The sequence below is a fragment of the Pinus tabuliformis genome, chromosome 9, assembly GCF_031772625.1.
Source record: "Pinus tabuliformis cultivar Carrire ecotype Pingquan chromosome 9, CPIR1, whole genome shotgun sequence".
Taxonomy (NCBI): Eukaryota; Viridiplantae; Streptophyta; class Pinopsida; order Pinales; family Pinaceae; genus Pinus; species Pinus tabuliformis.
Window position 1 is genome coordinate 2,020,015,984 of NC_142307.1, and position 25,387 is coordinate 2,020,041,370.

General features: G+C 40.2%; 1 protein-coding gene across 1 annotated transcript in view; it reads left to right on the forward strand.

The window, feature by feature from the left end:
- Nucleotides 1-25,387, forward strand: part of ZDS (zeta-carotene desaturase) — a 367,078-nt gene that overhangs the window by 110,294 nt on the left and 231,397 nt on the right. The window lies entirely within an intron of this gene.

Below are 25,387 nucleotides of genomic sequence, written 5' to 3' on the forward strand. Positions count from 1 at the left end.
AGTTTTGAAAAGCAAGGATGCATGTATGGATTAGGCATTGAGCTTTAAAAAACAGCATAGTGGTACTTTTGTAAAATTAATAATTAAATGTAAAGGGGGTTTATTTGAATAAGTTTTTGACTTAGTTTATGAGGAAATTAACCAGATACAACCAGACTGAAAAATAGAGCAGTGCTATGAGGTTCTGTTATCTTTTAGATCTGATTCATACAAACATAAGAAACAGTGTGACTAATTAGCCTAGTGTCACTATTACTTATTCCTGTGTTCGGACTGATGTTTCTTCAGTAACAAGCGGGTGCCCCTAGTGTTCATGTACTGTCAACACTCAGAGAATCTGCATGGTTAGTACGAATGATCAGCACACAAAGCAATTGCCCTTGATATGCATGCAAGCAATCAACGACACAAGAAAGATCAAGATTAAATATTATGAGATATTTCACTTCACAACAGCTAAAATATGAAAGAAAAAAGAAGAGTGTGCATGCACTTTAAGTGAATAAAATCAAAGACAGTTAGGCCACCTGCACTAGTGCAATAAATCAAGACTATTCAACCACTAAATTTGAAGAGCTGTAAGAGCACTGCATAATTAAACCTTATTACCTATGAAACTGGATTCGTCATTTTTTCCTGAAGTGTCTGAATCCTATGAATCGGACACGATTCGAGGGAATTCAAATCCCAAAAATGGGACACGTCGTGTCCTAACAGGACACACTCGAATCCGGGTCATGTCCCATTAGGACACAACATGTCCCGAATTTGGGATTCGAATCCAGCGAAAGTAAAATCCATGGGCTTTAAAAACAGCACATTCCTTTTTTTATTTACCATTTTCTCTCATTCCTTTTGCAAACAGTGAGCTGTGGGTTTGCTGTTAGAAGTTTGGAGCGCTCGGCAAGTAGATTCAAGCACCAGGTAAGTGCATTTCATCTCTATTTTTTTGCATTTGTATTACAGCAGTTTGTATATGCATTTCTTTTACAAATTTGTGCATGTTTTGTTTATTTTTTTTACAGTATTCATGGCTCAATCAAGGGCAGCAGGTAGGGGGCAAAGGAAGGGGAAGAATGTCCCCATTGGAGATGCCCCTCCTCCCCCAATATCATCAGAGTCTGCTGCAAGTAATGTTGAGGGAAGACTTCCTCCTAAATACAACAATGAGAAATATCCCTTGTGAAAATATGTCACAAGAGAGGATGGGCCAAGCACCAAGGGGAAGGGAGGAGGCAATGTGCATTGGAGATGCAACGTTCGCCACAATAATTTCACAAGCACATATTTTCATGTGAAAGGCCATTTGTTGGCCTTACCAGGTTGTGGAGTTGGAGCTTGAAAAGCTGTTCCTTTACGAAAGAGGAAAGAAATGGAAAAAGAGTTTATTGTTGGTATGGCAAATGTGGTTGCAAAATCAAGAAAAACCAAGAATGATGACCACCTTCCATTTTTGAGGAAAGACATCACCAAATTTCCATTTGAGAGTTCTATTGGGGGACAAGCAGTGTTGAAAATACTGAGGAGGGGTGAATCAATATTTCTTTTCAATTGTTATTTTTACTTGTTAACTCATTTATATTTAGAACACAAAATGAACAATAGGAATAAGTGCTTTTATTAATATAATCTTTACAATAAATCAGATACAATATATATAAGGCTCCAATCTGTTGCCCAAGCACCAACTTGGTCTTTTCTGAAGCTCCTATCTTTAGGGCACCAACCCTATCTTCTCAAGGCACCAACCTTGTGTTTAGGAGCACCAACTCCAAGGACACCAATCCTTCCAATTCTGAGGCACCAACCCCAAGGGCTCCAACCCTATCTTGTCAAGGCACCAACCTTGTTTGTTTGAGGCTCCAACCTTCAGGGCACCAACCCTCTGGGCTCCAACCCACTGCTATATTTTGTCTAGATATGTTTGATAGTAATTCTCTGCTCCCAAAATCTTCTTCACTGAATTCTATCAATCTACAGCTTCACTGTAGTCTCCATGCTACATCATCAATGACAACCTGTCTTCATATGAAGGAGTCTTCACAACTCTTCATATTGCCCACATAGAGTCTGCAAAGTTACCTCATGATGATTTCAAATAGCCATCATGATCTACAATAGTCTTCACACAACTTCAATGTGTCTACAATGAACTGCACTAAGCTTTGCACAAAAACAACTCTCTGTTTCAAGCCTCTGTTCTCACTGTCACAGTAAATGCTTCAGGAGTGACTGCTGCGGTATCTTACTTCCAAGGAACAAACTCACAAATACTTCAACGCTGGTGTTGTCTACTGCTCCCTTCAACTGATGACTGATGAAATCTTACTTGGCTGGTTCGAGGTCAAACAGATCTTCGTCTTCCGCTGGCCCTTTCAGCTTCCTTCTTCCTGCTGTGACCTTCAGCTTCCTTCTGTCTTGTTGGACCTTTGGCTTCCTTTTGTCCTACTGGACCTTTGGCTTCCTTCTGTCCTGCTGGACCTTCGGCTTCCTTCTGTCCTGCTAGACCTATAGCTAACTACTTTTTCACTCGATCTTCAGCTTCTTTTGTACCTTTATCGTCTGCTAGACCTTTGGCTTCTCGACCTTTCGACTTCTTGATCTTTCGTTCGCTCAACCTTTGGCTTCCTTTTCGCTCGCTTGACCTTCGGCTTCCTCTGTCTCTTCGAGTTCACCAATACTCAAAAGACACGTTCATTTGGAAGAGAGGCCGAATTACAATAGATGTTGCATATTAAAATTATATCAGAGGGTCCCTTTTTTTTTTAATATTCATACGATAGACTCATTATTTACGGAGGATTTCATAGGAGAGACCGTACCCAATGAGGTCCCACATCCACGTCATCAATCGCAATCGCAACTTTCGGAGGTCCCGCAATCGCAACTCTTAACATCACCGATGTAACATGACCGATATTCATACTGCCGATGAAATGGACGTGATATAATATTAAACAGTCGTTAATAGATCTATCGGGTCCACAAGTCTTATCGCAATCACAGTTTACCATCGTTACATTTCTTCAAGACTTGCGATATGCGACGGGTGCGATATTTCTTTAGGACGTATTTTAATGGTGCAGCAGGTCCACAATGTTATCGCAATCGGAGGATTTGCGGGACTTTGACTGGCACATGGATTAAAACGGCCTTAACCTCTGCAGTTGACCGTGATCTAAGGGTTGACTATGAGATCGATGACTAGTATTGAGTGCGGGACTTCAGCCATGATCAAGGAAGTCCGTACTTTCCTACCCCCGCTCTTCCGATGGCTGTTGCTCCTGTGACTTGTTTCTTTGATGGCTTTAGATAAACTCTTCATCTTACTCTTTGGCTTCTTGTTTCTGTTGCTTTGCTGGATCTACTGCGTCATTTGTTGTTCAATTGCTGATCAATTGATCTCCTGCGTCATTTGCTGTTCAATTGCTGTTCACTTGTTGTTTAATTGTTGTTCAATTGCTGTTCGATTGACACGTCATTTGCTGTTCAATTGACCTCTTGCTGTTCAATTCACTTGGGTCCTCCATCTCATCATACCATCATATATCAAACTTTGAGCATTATGATCAATGGGCATCAATAGGCAATCATGTATCAAAGAATTTTCCATCACAAACACTACTATATTGACATCAATGACAACCTAGATTAACAATCTCCCCCTTTGTCGTTGATGGCAATATCTTCTTCTCTCCCCCTTTGACATCAATGGCAAAGGAGTGCACAAGGACTCCCCCTGTCGAAGTGCTCTTCCTTTTACTCAAGATAGAAGGATCACTGCCTCATCATCAACTAGCACATTATCCCCTCGTCATGTCTCAAAACTTCTTCATAATGCTTCAACAATGCTTAAAGATGCTCCATTTCAATGTTTCCAAATAGGCTCCAAATAGCCATACACCAAATGTTCAAGTCCAAGTTTTTATGCTCCTATAATCTGAATTTTGTTGTCTTCACAGTCAGAACTAAGGAGTCTTTATAGTCTGAATGAGGAGAAGATGCCACTGAAATTGTCATTCTTGCTATCTTTCTTCAAATCAGGATTCCTTCAAAGCATCAAACCATATTTTCTTTCACATGTTCATGTAGTTTCAAGCCAGTACAATAGTTTTGATAACAAATTGAAAACATCATCATCTAAATTCGGGACTTCGGTTTTGAGATCACAGGGCTCCCATTGAAGAAAAGGATGCCAATAACTGAGTTGTGAAACTCCCGGCCAAACTTATTCATTTTGGAGTTCCAAGCAAGCTGAAGATCGCCTGAAGAATCTCGAAATCATTCCATCCCACAAGGAGAGGCTCCCTTCTATACAATTCAGCAAAAATGCAGCGGACATTCCACATATCAACAGAAAGATAGTAGGTATCCTGACCCAAGAGCAGTTCGGGAGATACGTACTAGCGCACCCCTACCCTCTTCGTATAAGCCTTGCTAGATAATTTGGTAGCTCTTCCCAGACAAAACCTTGCGATTTTCAGTGACACAAATTCCCTGTCCTCCATTTCTATCCACATAGCTTTAGGATTCAGGCTTCTGTGCATGACGCCATGGCTGTGCATAGAAGCAACGCCTTTCACAAACTCGTACATAATTTTCTTGATAACCAGGGGCAGTATTGTGAGTGACCGCGTTCGATATCTGTTGATAAATAAAAAAATTCAACTTCATATCATCAAATACTATATGAAGGCGAAATTGGCCGTGTCGACTCTTTCGGTGTTCCACATCTCGCAACTTGACGATGTTGCAGCGCTGTCGGACAACATTTATAAAATTGATATCTCTCTGATGGAAGTGGGGGGAACTCCTTCCGTAAAATGTAAGTGACCTTGAGAGTCACCTCCTCCCCTGTTTCTGGCATTATGCCCTTATAAATCCTTCCTTCCAGATCTTCCTCTAACAAATGACACCTCATATACTTCGGAATCGTATCAAGATTCATGTTGCTACTACAAAATTTAAAACTTTAAGCTGATTTTCCCTTCAAAAAAAGCCTCTATTACTGTCCTTGATTTACCTGTTCTCACATTATATCCCTGAGTCGAGACATTCAACTTCTGTAATACCAACAACATAGTTATTAGCCATATTTCTCTTGCATTGGATGGCCTTCTCTGTTGCTCCAATTTCTGCTTAGTGATCAAGTGGAAAACATCTTCAACAACAGTCCAAAGAATGGTTACAAGATCATGTTCTTCAATGTAGTGCTCCTGAGAAATGATCTTTATTAAAGAATGATTGTTAATATAGCTCATCAAGGATTACATAAGGCCCATTCACAGATGGCTTCTGCAAGAATGCTTAATCATCATAAGCTCCCCCTAACTGTATGCATGATCTTCCTTTTGGCAGAGTCTCCCCATCAAATGCTTAGATTGTCGAAGATCAGGTCAACAACATGTGTTGTTGGCTGGAGAGTTCAAGGGACTTTCGAATTGTATTTGCTTCCTTCTCCATACTTGTGTAACTTTCTTATCTGGCATAGTTCTAGCTTGAGTAGGTGCCCAAATCAAGTTACAATTACGTGCCATATGACCAATGTTATGACACTTGAAGCATTCTATGTTGTTCATGAATAAGAATTCATGACTTCTTCTTGCAAAATTGTTCCTCAGAGATTGTTGGGGACCATAATATCTATCTTTATGATATGCCCTACAATCTTTTGCCATGTGTCCAATGTTTGTACAACAATAACAATAACCAAAAAATAAACTTTGGTACCTGGGAGATGGAGATTTCCTTGATGTACTTCTGAAGCCTTTCTGCCTTGAGATCCTTTGATGATAATTATTGCTTCTCGCATCCTTAACAACATTTGCATTTCTTCTTGGAACAAGACGTCCTTCATTAACGCCTTGACTCTTATCTTTACCTTTGCTGAAACTGTGAGCATCAACATTTCTTTCTGACTTCCTCATATCCTTGTTGTTTGAAGCGTTATCATTCTTGCTTGAGGATTCACTTGCATACTCGAGACTTGATTTATCGAATGGACATCTTTGATGGCTGAGCATGTCATCCAAGGCTTGAGAGCTCTTCAAGGTTTTGTCCATCCCTTCAACCTTTTTCCTGAGGGAGACAATCTCTTCTTCCAATTTTTCGCAATCATTATTCTTCTTAGCAAGTTGTTTCTCAATCTCTTCCTTAATACGTATTGCTTCATTTGCTTCTAATTTAAGGGAGATGATATCTGACTTCATTTTGAAGATTTCTTCATTTTCCTTTGCTAGACTGCTCTCCATTTCTTCCTTGATCCTTGTAGCTTTACATGTTTTGGCCTTGAGAAGGTTGATGTTAGATTTTAATTTGAAGATTTCTCCATCCTTTGCTTTTAGTTGACATATCATGGTGTTTCTCTCCTTTTCTGCTTCATCAACCTATCCTTCTATGATTTCCAATGCTTCCATTGTCTTCTCAGCTCCTTGTGCTAACTTTCTTGCTTCTTGTAGTTGAGATTTGAGAGAGGAGACCTCTACCTTGTACTGACCAATCTCTTCTTCAAGTTTGTTCAAGCTCTTGTGCCTTTGTTCAAGTTGACTTGACAAGGTATCTTCTCGTTTCTTTGCTTTATCCAATTGATTTGTCATGGATATGACTTCTTCATGATGCTTTCTTTTGCTTTGATGAAATTCCTTCTTAAGCTTGGCAAGCTCTTCATCCCTTTCTTGTACTTGAAGCTTGACAAGGTCAACTTTCTTCCTTTTTTGGTCTTGGTCACTAGGTAGTGCTTTCTTATTAAGTTCCTCGTTTTCCTTTTTCAAATTGATAATCTCTTCCATGGCAACCATAAGTTTAGTGAGGAGATCTTCTACAAAGTCTTTTTCATTCTCTTCATTTTCTAGGTCTTCTTTAGCCTTGATGTCATCAATCTTATCTTTAGCTTCCTTGACGGGCTCTAGATTTTCTTCTTGTTTTCCATCATTTTCTTGACTAGAGATCATTGTCAATGCTCCTTTTGAGTGAAGATCATGAAGTTTGTCCCATATACCCTTCGCCGACGAACATTTTCTTAAATTACTCTTTATAGAATCTGGTAGCCCATTCAAGATTGCCTTCATTGCTTTTGCATTGTACTCCTTGGATTCTCCATTCATCATTTTATCAGTAATCACTGATTCTCATACTTCAATGCCTTGAGTTTTTAAGAAATTCCTCATTCTTGCTTCCCATATATCAAAGTTTTCATTGAACCATGGAGCCTCCACAAATTGATTGTCTTCTATTTCAGTGGTAAAGGGAGACACATCTTTAGGAGGGTTGGAGACTTTCTTCCTCTTCCTTGGCTTCGCCATTTGTGTTCTAATGATCGACCTTCAAGCTGTTAGGATTTGAGTGAAGGTACTGGCTCTGATACCAATTATTGGAAACACTGGGGGGGGGGGGTGAATCAATATTTCTTTTCAATTGTTATTTTTACTAGTTAACTCATTTATATTTAGAACACAAAATGAACAATAGGAATAAATTCTTTTATTAATATAATCTTTACAAAAAATCAGATACAATATATATAAGGCTCCAATCTGTTGCCAAGCACCAACTTGGTCTTTTGTGAGGCTCTTACCTTTAAGGCACCAACCCTATCTTCTCAAGGCACCAACCTTGTGTTTAGGAGCACCAACTCCAAGGACACCAATCCTTCCAATTCTGAGGCACCAACCCCAAGGGCTCCAACCCTATCTTGTCAAGGCACCAACCTTGTTTGTTTGAGGCTCCAACCTTCAGAGCACCAACCCTCTGGGCTCCAACCCACTGCTGTATTTTGTCTACATATGTTTGATAGTAATTCTCTGCTCCCAAAATCTTCTTCACTGAATTCTGTCAATCTACAACATCACTGTAGTCTCCATGCTACATCATCAATGGCAACCTGTTTTCATATGGAGTCTTCACAACTCTTCATATTGCCCACATAGAGTCTGCAAAGTTACCTCATGATGATTTCAAATAGCCATCATGATCTACAATAGTCTTCACACAACTTCAATGTGTCTATAATGAACTACACTAAGCTCTGCACAAAAACAACTCTCTGTTTCAAGCCTCTATTCTCATTGTTGCGGTAAATGCTTTAGGAGTGACTGTTGCGGTATTTCACTTCCAAGGAACAAACTCACAAATACTTCAACGTTGGCGTTGTCTACTGCTCCCTCCAACTAACGACTGGTTCAAGGTCAAACAGATCTTTGTCTTCCGCTGGCCCTTTCAGCGTCCTTCTTCCTGCTGTGACCTTCAGCTTCCTTCTGTCCTGCTAGACCTTCGGCTTCCGTCTGTCTTGCTTGACCTTTGGCTTCCTTTTGTCCTACTGGACCTTCGGCTTCCTTCTGTCCTGCTGGACCTATAGCTAACTACTTTTTCACTCGATCTTCAGCTTCTTTTGTACCTTTATCGTCTGCTAGACCTTTGGCTTCTCGACCTTTCGACTTCTCGATCTTTCGTTCGCTCGACCTTTGGCTTCCTTTTCGCTTGCTCGACCTTCGGCTTCCTCTGTTTCTTCGAGTTCACCAATACTCAAAAGACACGTTCATTTGGAAGAGAGGCCGAATTACAATAGATGTTGCATATTAAAATTATATCAAAGGGGCCCCTTTTTTGTTAATATTCATACAATAGAATCATTATTTACGGAGGATTTCATAGGAGAGACCGTACCCTGAGGTCCCACATCCACATCATCAATCACAATCGCAACTTTCGGAGGTCCCACGATCGCAACTCTTAACATCACCGATGTAACATGGCCGATATTCATACTGCCGATGAAATGGACGCGATATAATATTAAATAGTCGTCAATAGATTTGTCGGGTCCATAGTTCCATCGCAATCGACGGTCTATCGGGTCCACAAGTCTTATCGCAATCGCAGTTTACCGTCGTTACATTTCTTCAAGACTTGTGATATGTGACAGATGCGATATTTCTTTAGGAGGTATTATAATGGTGCAACGGGTCCACAATGTTATCGCAATCGGAGGATTTGTGGGACTTCGACTGGCACATGGATTAAAACGGTCTTAACCCCCACAGTTGACTGTGATCTAAGGGTTGACTATGAGATTGACAGCTTGGATTGAGTGTGGGACTTCAGCCACGATCAAGGAAGCCCGTACTTCCCTACCCCTGCTCTTCCGATAGCTGTTGTTCCTGTGACTTGTTTCTTTGATGGCTTTCGATAAACTCTTCATCTTACTCTTTGGCTTCTTGCTCCTATTGCTTTGCTGGATCTACTGCGTCATTTGTTGTTCAATTGCTAATCAATTGACCTCCCGCGTCATTTGCTGTTCAATTACTGGTCAATTACTATTTAATTGCTATTCAATTTACCTCCTGCTGTTCAATCCACTTGGGTCCTCCATCTCATCATATCATCATATATCAAACTTTGAGCATTAATGATCAATGGGCATCAATGGGAAATCATGTATCAAAGAATTTTCCATCACAAACATTGCTATATTGACATCAATGTCAATCTAGATTAACAAGTAGCAAAAAGAAAGGCAATTTCACTTGCTCCAATGGACAAGATTTTTCAAAAAGAGAAACAGGAAGAACTTGATCTCACCATTGCCTTTTTTCTATCAAAACTTCGTATTCTTTAATGTTGCTCGCTCGCCTCTATTTATTGAGATGTGCCGAGCTCTAACTCATGGGTCTCCATCATGGTATGTGCCTCCTGGTTCAGAGAAGCTTAGAACCACATTGTTGACGAAGGCAAAAACAGAGGTGCAAAAAATGCTTGAGCCTATTAAAGCATCATGGCCAACATCTGGCATTAGCATTGTTTCTAATGGATGGACAGATCCAACACAACACCCACTCATCAACTTCATGGTGTCTTCCTTGAATGGTCTAGTTTTCTTGAAAGCAGTGGATACACTTGGAGAATACAAGGATTCCCAATTTATGGGTAAGTTATTTATTAAAGTTATTGAAGATGTAGGCGTTGATTCTTGTGTGCAAATCATTATAGATAATGCACCTATTTGCAAGGCTGTTGGGATGATTGTGGAAGCTAAATATCCACAAGTGTTTTGGACACCTTGCATTGTCCATTCATTGAACTTAGCACTGAAATCCATTGCTTCTAATGTGCTTTGGATTGGTAACATTATTGAGGATTCACGACATATCCGTAACTTATCGCAAAATCATACAAATGCCCTCACTATCTACAAGGAGCACAACAATCTATCATTGTTGAAGATTGCTGATACACGGTTTGCCTCTTCATTCATCATGTTGAAGAGGTTGAGGGAGGTCAAGACCGCTCTTGGGGCAATGGTTATTTCTGAGTTTTGGTCTTTTTGGAGAAAGATAGATCAAGTAGCCTCTAAAAGAGTGAAGGACATAGTGCTAGATGATGCTTGGTGGGAGAGGGTGGATCTAACTATTCAGATCATGGACCCTATCATTTCTTTGCTTCGATTTGCAGATACAGACAAACCCATCCTAGGAGAGGTTTATGAGGGATGGGATTCTACAGAGTGAGTGCCTCGAGTATGAGACATCACCAGAGGCCTTCTGTGGTACTATACAGGATATTCTTGTCAGCAGATGGGACAAGAATTGCACACCTTTACATTGTTTGGATCACTCATTGAACCCAAAATACTAAACCATGAGTGGCTGAATGGTGGACCTTCCCGCAGATTCCCTCCTCACATGGATGGTGAAATCTCATAGGGCAGGAAAGATGCATTCAGGGGGGTTTTTCAGGATAGAGAATTGCTTGATGAGGTGGAGGATGCCTTTGTAGAGTTTTCCACTGGCACTGGTCGATTTGCAGGATATGATGTGATTAGAGACAGGGGTGCTAAGAAGCCCTATTCTTGGTGGGCAAATCATGGGGCAACAAGCCCTTCTCTTCAGCAGTTAGCCATGAAGCTCCTCTCTCAGGTGACTTCATCCTCTTGTTGCGAGAGGAATTGGAGCACATATGGGATTTTGTATAGTGTGAAGAAGAGCAGGCTTGAGCAGTCCAGGGCAGAGACAATGGTGTATGTGCACACCAACCTTCATCTTATTTACAGGCAGAGGGAAGAGTGGTTGAAGGGAAAGACAAAGATGTGGGATGTCTTTCTTAATGATACGGGTTTGGACAACATTGTTGAGTTGGCATTGGCCAACATGGATCTCAATGATCCAGTGTTAGAGCCTGTTAGATTTGATGACGGTGATATTGTAGAGGGGTCATCCTCCACACCAATAGATGTAGAGGCGACTATGGATACAGGGGAGGAGGAGGATGCAGAGGAGAGCAGTGGTGACCATGATGATGAGGACATTGATGCTAATTCTGATGATGACTATGAGGATTGATGACTCATGAGTCATGGGCTACCTACTGCCTTGAGGCTTGTATATCTGTAGTTGTTTTATATTTTCTATTTCTATTTTCCATTGGCATTGCACTACCTATGTAACACATTTTGATTTGATGACTTAATGAGAAAACTACAGCTGTCAGTGTCTTTATCTTACTATCTTGTCTTTCTCCTATTGGATCATTGATGAATTGAATATGTATTATGATTTATCATTTATGAATTTAGAATTTATGATTCATTGATTTATCATTTATGATTTATATGATAGTGACATGTATTTGATTTTTTTATGTACTATGCATGCTATAATGTTACTAACTTTGTAAACAGTAAAACTAACATCTAGATGAAGATCTATGTTTGAAATCAATGTATTTGTATAATTAATGAGAATTTGTGTAAGAAATATCTAATTTTTCATATATATATATATATATTTTAATAAAATAATATATAACGAATCCTATGTGTCCTGTTCCAGGGGGTCAACGTGTCCGAATCCGACACTTGAATCCCCATATCCTACGAATCCCGAATCCCCGTGTCCGATTACTTAGCTTATTACTCTATTAGTCAAAAGTTTTTTTGCATCATTGAGACAAAATACAACACTGGCTACATAATGGGCACTATGCAAAGTGGAGGCAGCCATGAAAGAAAGGGAAAATGAAAGAGGAAAAAGCTGGTTGTATACTGCTTCTCAATGAAAAACTCTCGCCTCTGTCATTTTTTCTCCTCTCTTATAGAACCTCACAAACCAAATGTTGATGGCCTGGACATTCAAACATTCCACACTATTACATGTTGATGATCAAATAGTTATCTACTGTAATGAGTAACTGTAGACCACTAAATCAGCCTGCTGTCTAAGTATAATAGCAATCTGTTATTTTGACTTTCATGCATGGATGCCACCACACTACCACTCATGAAAATAGAACATGCCACTGATAGAATGGGTTGTGTTATCTGTGAAAATTCCACAACTGGAATCCTATTGCAGCAATTGGGATTATTTCTCCTAACTGATAAATTAATTATTTGGTTTATTGCTACGACAACATCGAAATAAACACACTGCAACCTTCACAAATAAAAACTACGGAAATAAAATAGGGTTGGAAACTGAGAAAATTCTAGGACACATGCACATAAAAATGACACTGTTGTTTTTGGACAATTGTCCCCGGAAAAACCCAACTTGGGAAAATCGATGCAATAGTGAGGGTTTTAATATCATGGAACAATGAAAATCTGAGTACAATCTATGGATTCCCAACTGGCAATCCAAACAACAAGAAAATCTGGGCAAAATTATTTTAAGGGAATTATCCTTCTTCCACAAGCAATCCCAACACAACTTCCTTTAGAAAAATCAGCGTCCTAGACCCTTTGCGTAGCTCTGCACAGACCCTATGACGTCAAGCCTCCAACCTGCCTCTGATGAGGTCGTTCTGCCTATCTCTGTTGAGGAAATCGCCTCTCCGACACTTTGGACCCTTTGCCCAGTCTCTGGAATTGAGAACGAATTTCTTGTTCTAAAGTGTAACTAGGTTCGGTTTTCATAATGACATGTAATTATGATTTTATGTAATGTGATGTAAAGAAGAAAAATAAATTTATTGTATTGCTTGCTTCATGGGTTTCATGAGCAAGAGATTTTATTTTTGAGTCAAGACTCCCATCGAGATTCTAGGAATTATTTGTCATCTAGTCATAAAATGATAGAGTCATTGTCATGTGATGAAGTTATGTTACACTTTGTAAAAGGTCAATCTTGTCTATGTAAAATATCCTCCAAGACCTCCTCTTCAAGTCGGCCTACAATGATGGAAGAACATGCTAGAAGAAGTCAGCCTCACTACTTGTCATCATGTCGGCCTAATGGTCATGAGTTGATCTGTATAAGTAGCCTCACTCGGCCTCACTTGAAGGCAAGCAATTCGTCAAGCATTCAGTGAAGAAGTGCGAAGAAGAAGGCTACTAAACAGAATTGCAAAGAAGTGACAAGGAGAGTTTCTTCTGAGCAAGTGAAGGAGGATACTTCTGGCAAGCGAAGCAGGATTCTTCTGGGTCAGTGAAGTAAAGTTTCTTCTGGGATAGCGAAGGAGGATTCCTTTGGATCAACAAAGTAAAGTTTCTTCTGGAATAGCAAAGGAAGGATTCTTCTGGGGCAACGAACAAAGGATTCTTCTGGGGTACTTGTTTTGGGTAACCAAAAAAGAGATCTAGAGATTGAGATTCTCTAGAGGAAGCCAGTAAGATCACAGAGACCAAGTCTCTCTATAGGAACTTGAGAAGAAGCCAGTGTGAAGGATAGAGATCGAGTTTCTCTAGAAGGAGCTGAGGAGAGTAGTTCAAGATCAAGAAGAAAGTCGAGAAAGGGAAGAGGCAGAGCATCAAGGTTAGTGACAAGGTTCTTGAGAGGATACTAGAGTCAAGGGTCTTTGTCATGGTCTTGGTGCTAATCAATTGAAAATCTAGAAGAAGAATTTTGATCGGGTTTTCCTCTCAAGAGGTGAGAGGTTTTGGCCCTGGTTGACAAGCCTACATACTGTGTCACTTGTCTTTTATTGTGCATATTGGTAATTGTCTTGATGAAAAGAACACAATAATAACATAACGAAGAAAATACTATAAGCTAAGAAGTATATCACAAGTAATTATCAAGCAAAGAAATCTTTTAACTATTCATGCCCTAGATTTCTCAACATGGTATCGGAGCTTAGGTGCTGAAGTCAAGAAGGGGCATTCAAAGCAAGTAGACACACGAGAATCGAGCTTCAAAGAAGGATCAAAGCAAGTCAAAGAACACCAAGCAAGAAATCAAGATCTACCAAAACCCTAGATCGAATAAATATACTCTAGCAAGAGTTTTGAAATTATCTTCAAGAAGGCAATAGGAAGAAAGACTGAAATCCTAGAAGCACTTTAGAGATCATCACTCATACATCACCAAAGAAGTGGAAGTTCTTCAAATCTAAGGAAGATTAGATCGAAAGGATCTTCTCTCTATTAAAGCAAGGATTTCATTTGGAAAAAGATCATCCTAAAGAAGGCAGTCTTCCCTCAACAAACTAAGAACCTTCTTAAAAGAATCATCTAAAGAAACAAGTTCGTCATCAAGTTGAAGATTCTATCTTCACAAGTAAGTACCTTTTTCTTTTAATCTAATCTAGTAAAAATGATTTTGTGTTTCAAGGATAACCATAAGCTGGTTGGGATATCAAAATTCCTTGTATGAAAAAAAGGATAGATATAGTCCTCGAAGTAAATGAAATCATTGATCATGTTCATGGAAAGGTCTCCAACCCATCCGAAGAACAAGCATTATCTGAATACATGGAAAGGGATCTCAAGGCTCAAAAGATTCTTAAGGAATCTATTAAAGATCCTCTCATTCCCTTTGTAGCCGAATTGGAGACATCTAAAGAAATATATAATAATCTGGTAGAACTTTTCTCTGAAAGCATGATAGAAAAGAGTCAAAAGAACATATCACTTAGATCTGATCTATATAAATTGAAGGTGTCAAAGGATGAAGGGATATCGTCATGCCTTTCAAAAGCATCTCAAATAAAAGGTCAATTGCAGGATCTAGGAGAGATGGTATTTGATAAATAAATGATCTCCGTTATTCTAAATGCATTGACTGATGAACAAGGTAACCTCATATCTACTAAGGAAGAGGAAGCTATCCCATTCATCAAATTATGGTCTCTTTGCAAGGTAGAAGAAGACAGATTGAAGAAAGAAAGTAACAAAAGATCAGATAGAAGGGATCAATTAGTGACAAGAAGAAAAGGGAAATTTGGAAAGTTTGGTCCTCCAAAGAAAAAGAAGAACATGGCTAAGATAAGATGCTATGGATGTCAGGAACTTGGGCAGTATAAAAGAGATTGTCCTAAACATAAGAAGGACAAGAGGGATAGGGAAGAAGCCCTTATTACTGAGGAAGTGAAAGAACGTGAGACAAAGAAGCTTAAGAAGGAAGAAACAAAAGATCTCTACTATGACTGAGATGATCTTCTTCACTAGAAGGTGCTTTCCACTTGTAATTTATAGATAGGAGGAATGTAAATAAGATAGGATGCAAATTTTGTAGAGGAGGTCGTACAAGAAGTGTGAATTGCCAGAAACCCCAATGCAAGTCGTTGGAAGAAGGTTTGGTCAGTTGCAAGAGGCCAGATCACTGTCCGAAAGGTAGAGTGAATTCATTCTAGAGGCAGAGGGAGACTAGACGACCTAGTTGGAGGCAGATCTAAGGCTGTACGAAATGCTCAAAGGCATCCAGGCAACAGTTGCCAGTGTGGGGTGCGAGCAGGCTAGAGGAGGACGAGTTGATTTGCAGAGGAGATATGGGATCTCCAGTATATTTTGCTAGTTGTGATCTATATTTGTCAGAGGATTGGGCATCGGGTTGTGATAATTCTCAAATTGTTGCATAATAAAATAAGCCCTCATTTGCTGCACCGGTTTTCCCTTTGAGGTTTTTCTAGGGACATTTAGTCCAAAAATATTGCTGTCAATTTTATTGTGTGCATCTATTTCTCAGTTCCTATTTTATTTCCACAGCGTGTTTTATTGTGAAGAATTCATCAACGATTTATTTGTTATTTGCTGTAAACAAATAAACTGCTAATAAGTTAGAAGAATAAACTCAAGTTTGTGCATTCGTGGAAATTTCACAAGAACCGAATGCTTGTGTTGAGCGGTTGGAAATCTTGCTTCTCGCCTATTTATGGTGTGTTTGGAAGTTGGTTCAGGTCCGACTTGTCCACTAGCTGGGCAATTGGTGTAACTGGCAGAATGTATAGTGAATATTCAGAAATTCATTTCTCCTCAATTGTGAGGAGTTAAAAGGCATGGCATTTATTATTGGAAAGGTACCAGAATAAGCTTTCCAACCATATATCCTATGATCCTATTTGAGTTAGGTAATTGGAGTGAAAGTGGCTTCAAAGATAGGGTATCCAAATGGGTTTGCTTGTACTTTGGTTGGGCCATCTTGACAAAATATTTCATATCTCCTCATTCCAATGGAATTAGAGGGAGTGCCATATGCGGTGGAAAGATCTTAGAATATGCTATTTCACTATGTAATTTCCTCTTTCATTTGGACAACCTTTGACATCAATAACAACCATTTTCAACAGTGTTTAATCACCAACTTGCCAAAGAAGTCGACTTCACTCAAGATGCCCAAGCTACCTCTATCATAATAATACTTTTAGCATCAATAGATTTGTCAAAATAGATAATTGAGCCAAGATTAGCCATGTGACCTAAGTTCAAAATAGAAGTGAGTCATCTACTGGGGAATTTAGAATTAAATTCAAGAGAGAAGACTAAGATTAATAAACTACCAAATATACTCAAGGAAGGTGACCTAGGGTTTTCTGAATGAGGAAAAGGTTGGAATGGCCACCACATGTCACATTGAAAATTTTCCACTTGCTTAGTTTGACTGAGATCATAATTGCTCATTAGAACTAGGACTCTAGAACTCACACTTGCAAAAAATAGTAATTCTATGCATAGGCGTGCCAAAAATAGTAGTCCGACTGCTAAAAGTAAGAAAGATGAATAATGAAGGGAACTGCTATGAGATCATTGCTAAATGTAGCACACCTAAAAATAAGCACTGCTAAATTCAACATGTCACACGTCAATAAAATTAGTCTCAGTAGATTATCTTTTTGCAAGTAATCCAAATATATGCTCAAGATTGACATGTGAGTTCAGTGACAACAAAATCTTTTACTTGACATGTGAGCCATTGTCACCTCACCAACCCTCTTCGCACTTCCAACCAACCCTCTTCCAACTCAATGGGGGTTCTCCCCAGTAGATCTTAGGGATGTAATGGCATAGTCAAAGAACCCCCTAAAGCTTCTACTTGTATGACCACTAATCAAAGGATTGAAAAAATAGGGTTTAAGTTGGATCTTAAAGATAGGCTTGCTATAGGCTTTAGGGTAATTTCCTTATTTGAGTTCAAGGGGAAGATCTGCCGAAACACATGAATTACAAGATGATTTCAAAGAGTAAACCCAAGCAAAACGATTTAAAGAATGTAAAAGGAAAAAAAGTTAGAGGATAGAAGATTAGTGCCTTAGCTTGCAAATATATATTTGGGGGCATTTGGTGTTAGGGAGCAGCACACTTGAAGAGGAATTTGAATGGATTAAGGTTCAAAGACTAAGGGACTCTTAGAGGCTTAACCTAGTTGCCCTACAATGTTCAAAGATGGGATAAGGGAGTGAGCTCCACTCGGGTCTTCTGAAAAGAGCTTGATGAAGGGCTCGTTCAGATGGACAATGAGATAAAAATGTGAGCAACACTTTGGTGAATATTTAATAACCATTATCCATAAACATAACCAAGATGAAGAAATAATACTTATTTAGATCATCATACATCCATTCAAAGCTCTATTAATGTTCATGAAGAAGAGTGAACCATCCATATCATCAAAAACTCCTAGGAATTCGCTCAAGTTGCTAAAGTCAAGTCGAGAAGATAGGATTGATAGGGCTTTTAGGAATTACGTTTCGAAAATTACATTCTGGAAATATCTCAAACTACTTTTCACATGTTCACTTTGAACTTGTAAGGAAGTCCCTTTTTGAACTATAATTCTCGACACCTCATAGTGATTTCTTTAGCCACAATCTTGTATTTGACAACGAGTAATTTAATCATAATGACCCGCTAAACCCCACTTGTGTCTTTGGTTGCATTTTCAGGAATGTGTTTCCATCAATCCCTAGTTGAGTGATTCAAAATGTGTACTAGAAGTGAAGATCTCAAGTATTAGATGACAAAAGTTATCACTAATTGTGTCCCAAATTTCCTTATATAATACACAAGGAAGGCCATCCATACCCAACGACTTGCCATTTTTCATAAAGCCAAGCGCTGCAAAAAGCTCCTCTTTCAAGAAGTTATTGTCCAACCTATCTTAGCGACCATAGAAACCTTGCGAGAAATAACCCTACAATAAACATGCCTTGTATTGGATTAATTCAATAAGCATGTGAAAATTTCACCACTGAAATCCTATTGCACCAACTGGATTAATTCTTCTAATTGTTAATTAATTTAACAATTTATTTGCTACGACAAATATTGAATAAATCACATTGCAACCTTCACAAATAAAACTTTAGAAAATAAAACACTGGAAACTGAGAAATAATCTAGCACACACATAAAAATTGACACACTTATTTTTGGACCAAAGTCCCCGGAAAAACCCAACTTGGGAAAATTGGTGCAGGAACTGAGGGTTTTTATTATTAAGCCACTGTGAAATAATCTAAGTACAATTTGGATGTCGAAAACTGGCAATCCTACAGAGAAAATATTGGCAAAAATTATCTGAGGGAAATTATCTTCACTCCGAGCAATTCTAGTACTGTTTGACCTTTAAAAAGCAAGCCATCCACCTAGCCCTGCACAGTCCCTTAAATGCTACAACATGGAATTTCTGCAAATCAGGCCGTCCTGCCTACTACTGATTGGAAAACTGTCTCTCTGACACTCTGGAGATATCTTCCGGCCTCTGGAACTGATAACTAGCTTCACCCCAGTAAAATTGAACTGCCTACTTGAGGCTACTACTCTGTATCTGTGCAGCCTCCTGGAGAAAATCTTGGCCTCTATGCAAAGTACTCATCGAATCTGGAAAACGTTCCTCCGACTTCACTGTCCCTGCGCTTTTTTGTCTCTACTTTACTTCTGAAGCTTGAACTCTTTCGGCAAATGACCGTTGCTTTCTAGAAAATCAAACTCTTCCAAGGAAATCGAACTCTTTGTGTGTGTTCTCCATCTACCCATTGACTTCTTATAATCTTTTGTTGGACATCCAACGACCAAAATTAAAACTTAATCAAGGGCCCAGATTATTTCCCAGTCGATCAGTGTGAGTTTCTAGATGGTTCACACCTTATTTCAATTAATTATGATTAATTAACTAGATTTCCTAAGTCTAGACTTGGGAAATATTAAAAATTAGGCTAATAATCTAATTGAGACACTTCTAGGTGGAATTTCCAGAAATGATTTTTGGGTTATGAAGAACTCATGTCTTTGCCTTTACATAAAGTTTCAAGACAAGAACACCTCCGATGCTACAAAAACTAACACTCCCTCTTAGCGAGGAAGGTGTTCTAATGCTGCACCACTACTGCTACAACACACTGTCTCTGTATCACCCCTCTGTTACGCCACTGATGTCTGGCCACTGTGATTTCCTACCACTGGCCACCAACCATTGCACAACCCTGATGCTGCATCTGTGTTGTTGCTGACACTGCCTTACTGCTGCCAACTCTGCATTTGCACTACAACTCCCTCTCATATGTTGTTGATGCAACTGCAACTGCTACAACTGAGAAGCATCCTAAATATTGAATCAACTATGTCTGCTGCATCTGTCTCCCGAGTTCTAACTGCTACTAGCCACTGTACTGTCTACTGAAGAAACTGCGTTGTTGCTAACTCTACACTATGCCACTCTACACTGCTGCCAACATCGCACTGCGCTCCTTAGCACCTGACTGCTACTAGTATGTAGTTGTCACTCTAGAATCTGACTGCATCTTTGACACTGATCCATCCTGCTACTAAATACTGTGGGCCCCCATAGCAAGGTAATGATCCACAAGGAGGACACCTCAATGGACCCTGCCCAATTTTGCACAGCTCTGGGACTAAAGCTCTAGATCGCCCTGTGAAAATTTGGAAGCCCAAATTTCTACTGTAACAACTGATTAAGCTTCTTCCATTTGTTAAATTACTGAACAAATTATTTACCATATCCTACAACAAATACCGAAACTAATACACTACAGCCTTCACCCATTAAATTAAATGCGAAAACAAGAATCTGTGCAAGAAATAAATACACAACACATTACACTGTTATTTTTGGACAAATGTCCCCGGAAAACCCCAGTGTGGGAAAACCGGTGCAACAACTAAGGGTTTGTATTATTAAGCAATAGTTTTCTGAATACAATCTTTGGATGCCTTATTGGCTATCCAATATAGAGAATATCACTGACAGAGAGACGAGTGAGATATACCTCACACTATCACTGGTGATCCTGACCGATCCAACCACAATGGCTAGTCCCTTGCTGCCTCTGCGCAATCATTGCATAGGCCTTGCATCACAGCTTCTGGGACTGCATCACTCCTTTTGCTGATCGATTTGCTTATGAGACTTTGACTTTTGCCCTCCTGTTCTCACACCCCGGCTTCTGGCTCTGGAAATCAATTCTCTAGCAAATTTGTGGATTCCCTCTGAGGCTCTGCATTGCCTCTGCGTGGCTCTATGCTGCCCAACGTGGCCTCTGCGCTACCTCTTCTGGATCTCTCTCTGCCTCCTCTGCGATGTATTCCCGGATTAGGAAAAATCTCCAACTAGAACTATCCCTGCCCCTCACTGCAAGAATTCACTTCGAATCTCACTAGCAACTGCTGTTCTACTCTCTTCAGAAATTTGATCCCTGATCTCCTACTCGATGTGTTTTCCAAATGCCCATTGAAGTCCTTATAATCCTCCAGTTGAGTAATCAACGAGGTAGATTATATCCTAATCCATGGCTCAGATCATTTGGACTTGATCTTCGTCTTCTTCTAGAAATTCCACCCGCAATTTGATTAATACCCTTTAATTATTTTAATTTCCTAAGTTTAGACTTAGGCACCCATTAAAAGTAACTAATTATTTCAATAAAACTGTCTTCTGGTGGAATTTCCCAAAACGATTTATGGATATTGTGGAATACATGTGTCTTAGACTCCCTACAAATTTTGAGGCTTAGAGCACATCCAATGCTACTAGAAATCAACGCTCCCTGTTAGCGAGGAATGTGCTCTAGTAATGCAACCTGCTAAAGCATCACCCGTCTCTGTAACATCTCCCTCTGCGCTGTTGATCGCTGCCCACCAACTACTGTGCAAATGTTGCATTTGTACTGCTGCTGACCCTGCCACTGCCAACTCTGCATTTGTATTGCAACCCTTGTAAATTCTGCATCTGCGCTGCTGCTGGCCCTGCCACTACCAACACTGCATCTACACTGCAACCTTCTCCATTTACTGCTGCTACTGCATCAATAGTGGAAAACATCCAAAACTACTGAACAAGTGTTCAACATGATGCATTTGTTGCTGGAGTTCTGATTGCTGCTAGTCTCTGTGCTGTCACTGAAGTCTCTACGCTGTTGCTGACTCTGCTTTGTGCCAACTGCACTGCTGCCAACTCTGCTCTGCGTTGCTTAGTCTTTGGCGCTCCTAGCCACTGCAACTCTCACTCCGACACTCCTTTGCATCAGTTGATCTTGGTCCATCCTACTACTTCTGATATAGGCTCCTGTAGCAAGGTATTGATACGAGAGGTGGACTCCTCAAGGATCCTGCCCATCTGCAGTTCTTTTGAACTATAGTACTAAATCACCCCACCTCTCCCCTAGAGGTATCTGGGCAACCATGGAAAACTCCTCCTCGATCTTTGCGGATGCAGCCTTCGGATCATGCTTCTCGTCTTTGCCCTTCTTCTTGAGAGGACACTCTGTAGCATAGTGGCCGAAAACACTTGATCTTTGAGATGTCCTTCTTCTGCCTCCACTGCTCCTACTGCCCCTTAGATGCAAGGGCTGCGTTTTCTTCCTCCTCCTTGGGCTTCGTCGCACTGTTGCTGTTGCTGTCAAGTTTGCACTTGACTAAGTCTCTCCTCATCTCTTCCTGCTGCAGAGAGGCCCACATTCCTTCCCAGTCCGACAATCTCTCTCTGCCCAGGATGTTGTGGACAAATACTTTCCATTCTTCTAAAATAGAATTCAAGGCCAACCTCACCATCTCGGTAGGCTGAGGTGTTGATCCTACAACTGCCAACAAGTCTCGGATTTCTTGAAACTTCGTTAGGAACGAATCAATGTGTTCCCCCTTCTGCATCTACGTGGATCTCGTCTTCTGCTCCAAGTACATCTTCCACTGCTCAGAAGATCCTTCGTATAGCATAGCCAATGCTTCCCACATCTACTGGGCAGTATCTTTGCCGATAATGTGACACTACGTGATCTCTCACTCTGTCGAGGATCAATCGCTTGGCCTTTGACTGTGAAAATTTATGAATCTAACAAACCATAAATCCTATTGCAGTAAACTGATTTGCATTACCTATGTGTGTTCTTCATTTTAACAAGCTATTTTTAGAAATATTCAGAAAATATTAATGCAAATACATTGCAGCCTACACCAATATACAGATCAAGCACTGAAAAATAACTGAGACAATCACACAAAGGACACACTTATTTTTGGACTAAACGTCCATGGAAAAACCCAGCATGGGTGTTAAGTTTTGGTATGTTCTATGCTAGAGCAATTTATTTAAATTTTCATAGTTAGCAATCACATCAACATTAAGATAAACTGCAGATAGAACATAAATATAAATCGCAGAAGACAAGCCAAGGCAAAAGGACACAAGATATGGCGCGAGCCAGGGACAAACCCCACAATGTGTGGGGAAACCCTTTGATCAAATCTTCTTTTATCTTCAAAGTTTAGCAGAGAAAGAGAGAGAGAGTACATTTACAACAGAAGTCAACACTTTGACTTATCTAGATCTGAGCATAGATCATCTCCTATAATGATGAGATCAGTTGAAGACATTCTACTTCAACTGATACCTATCATCGTGTTGCATCTCATCCATTTGTTGCACCTTACCGTTAGCACCATCATGCTGCTCATGATCTCATAGATCACGCTGCCCATACATCATGTTGTCCATGATCTACATCATACTGCCCATACATCATGCTGTTCCTTACTTAACTTGCCCATCATGCTGCATCTTTACTTCATCATTCCTTCCGCTGAGATCATCATGATACATTAGAGCCATCAAGATCATAGGAACATGTGACGAAGATCATTCCTTATATACTTATTGAAGATATATATATAGTGATCTTCTATGCTATAATGGTTATGCAGAGAACATAGTCCTTCTAGATCAAACCCTAACCACTACTGGCTATTATGAGGATACTGCTTCAAGAATACCTCCTGGATTTGCTTCATCAATGGTGTGTCAAGACATTAAGACTGGGAGGAGGCAAGAAGACCAAAACTCCATGAGCGTGTAACTGTCTTCATTAACTGTGTATATGAGTCTTTATAACAGCGTTTAGTCATGCCTTGACCTGATACCTCTGTGGCTTCATACCTTGGCTGCGGCTAACTACGTTTACATACGTGACTGCGTTTCCATATATAACTGCAGGTTCTATGACTGCGTTCCAAACAGTGGGTTTCAGATATGACTGCGTGTTCCAAACTGTGGGGGACATATATGACTGCGTTCCATATCTAGAATGTGGCGTTTAGTCATGCCTTGACCCGATACCTCTGTGGCTTCATACCTGTGCGTATATATATATGGATTGCAGCTTCATTAACTGTGCGTATATATATATAGACTGCGGCTTCATTAACTGTGCGTAATATATGTATGGACTACAGCTTCATTAACTGTGCGTATATGTATGGACTGCGGCTTCATTAACTGTGCGTATATGTATGGACTGCGGCTTCATTAACTGTGCGTATATATGTATGGACCGCGGCTTCATTAACTGTGCGTATATATGTATGGACTGTGGCTTCATTAACTGTGCGTATATATGTATGGACTGCGGCTTCATTAACTGTGCGTATATATGTATGGACTACGGCTTCATTAACTGTGCGTATATATGTATGGACTGCGGCTTCATTAACTGTGCGTATATATATATGGACTGCGTCTTCATTCCAAAGATTGCGGCTTCATTAACTGTGCGTATATATGTTCATTGCACTGCCAGAATGACTGTGTATGTATATGTCCACTACGCTGCCAGATTTAGGGCCTGCATGATATGGTTATTGACTGCGGCTAGGTCAACATATTTTATTCCTTTACGACTGCATATAGATCCTTAAACCACGCTGCCAGATCCTGCGTTGTTATGACAGATCCATTAGGGCAACATCTTAGGGCATCCTTCATTAGTGTCTCCCCTTCTCCAAAAACCCAAGATGTGGAGAGGAGAGCACATGAAGAATGTGCGTATATTTTTGGTTCTCCTCCTTCTCCAAAAACCCAAGACGTGGAGAGGAGGAGTTCCCACGGAGAATGTGTTCTAAATGACATCAAATCCTCTCTTTTTTATACTAAAAATGTAGAGGTTGAATAGACACGTCGGTTGGGCTTCTAGAGCCTACATAAGTGCTGGTCGGCTTGATAATAATTACATAAACAAAATAAATTCATATCTCCATAAATACTTATCGGAATCGGATGATCTTTGGATCAATCCTACACCTCTCGACGAGAGGGATCCAATAAAAATATCAGCTGCCAGAAATAAGCTAACCCACATGGAGTTTGGCCCTAGTTGCCAATTTAACACTCCCTCTCAACTAGGGAGAACTCCATCCACTGATCCATATGTACGACTGTACTATCTCTGCCATTAGTGCCTTGCACTACTCTGCCTAGCTCTGCTGGCTCTACTCAGCTTTGCTGGCTTTGCTTTGCTCTGCTCAGCTCTGCTCATCTCCGCTGAACTATGAAGAAGAAGAATTGATCTAGAATGAGTCATATCATTCTCCACTGACCTGAAGTCAGTGTCAGTGTGCATACCACTAGTCCCAGACCAGTCTCAACTGACCCGAAGTCAGCTTCATAGTAAGTACCACTCCTACCACTGGTCCCAGACCAGTATCGCAGTCTCAGAGAGTGTACCACTGGTCCTAGACCAATCTCAACCGACCTGAAGTCAGCGTCATATTATGTACCACTCTCACTGGTCCCAGACCAGTACTGCACTGACACGAAGTCAGTCTCGGAGTATGTACCACTGGTCCCAGACGAGTCTCAGCCGACCCAAAGTCAGCGTCATAGTATGTACAACTCCTACCACTGGTCCCGGACCAGTATCATTGATCCCAGATCAATGGAGGACATCCTAGCGTAGG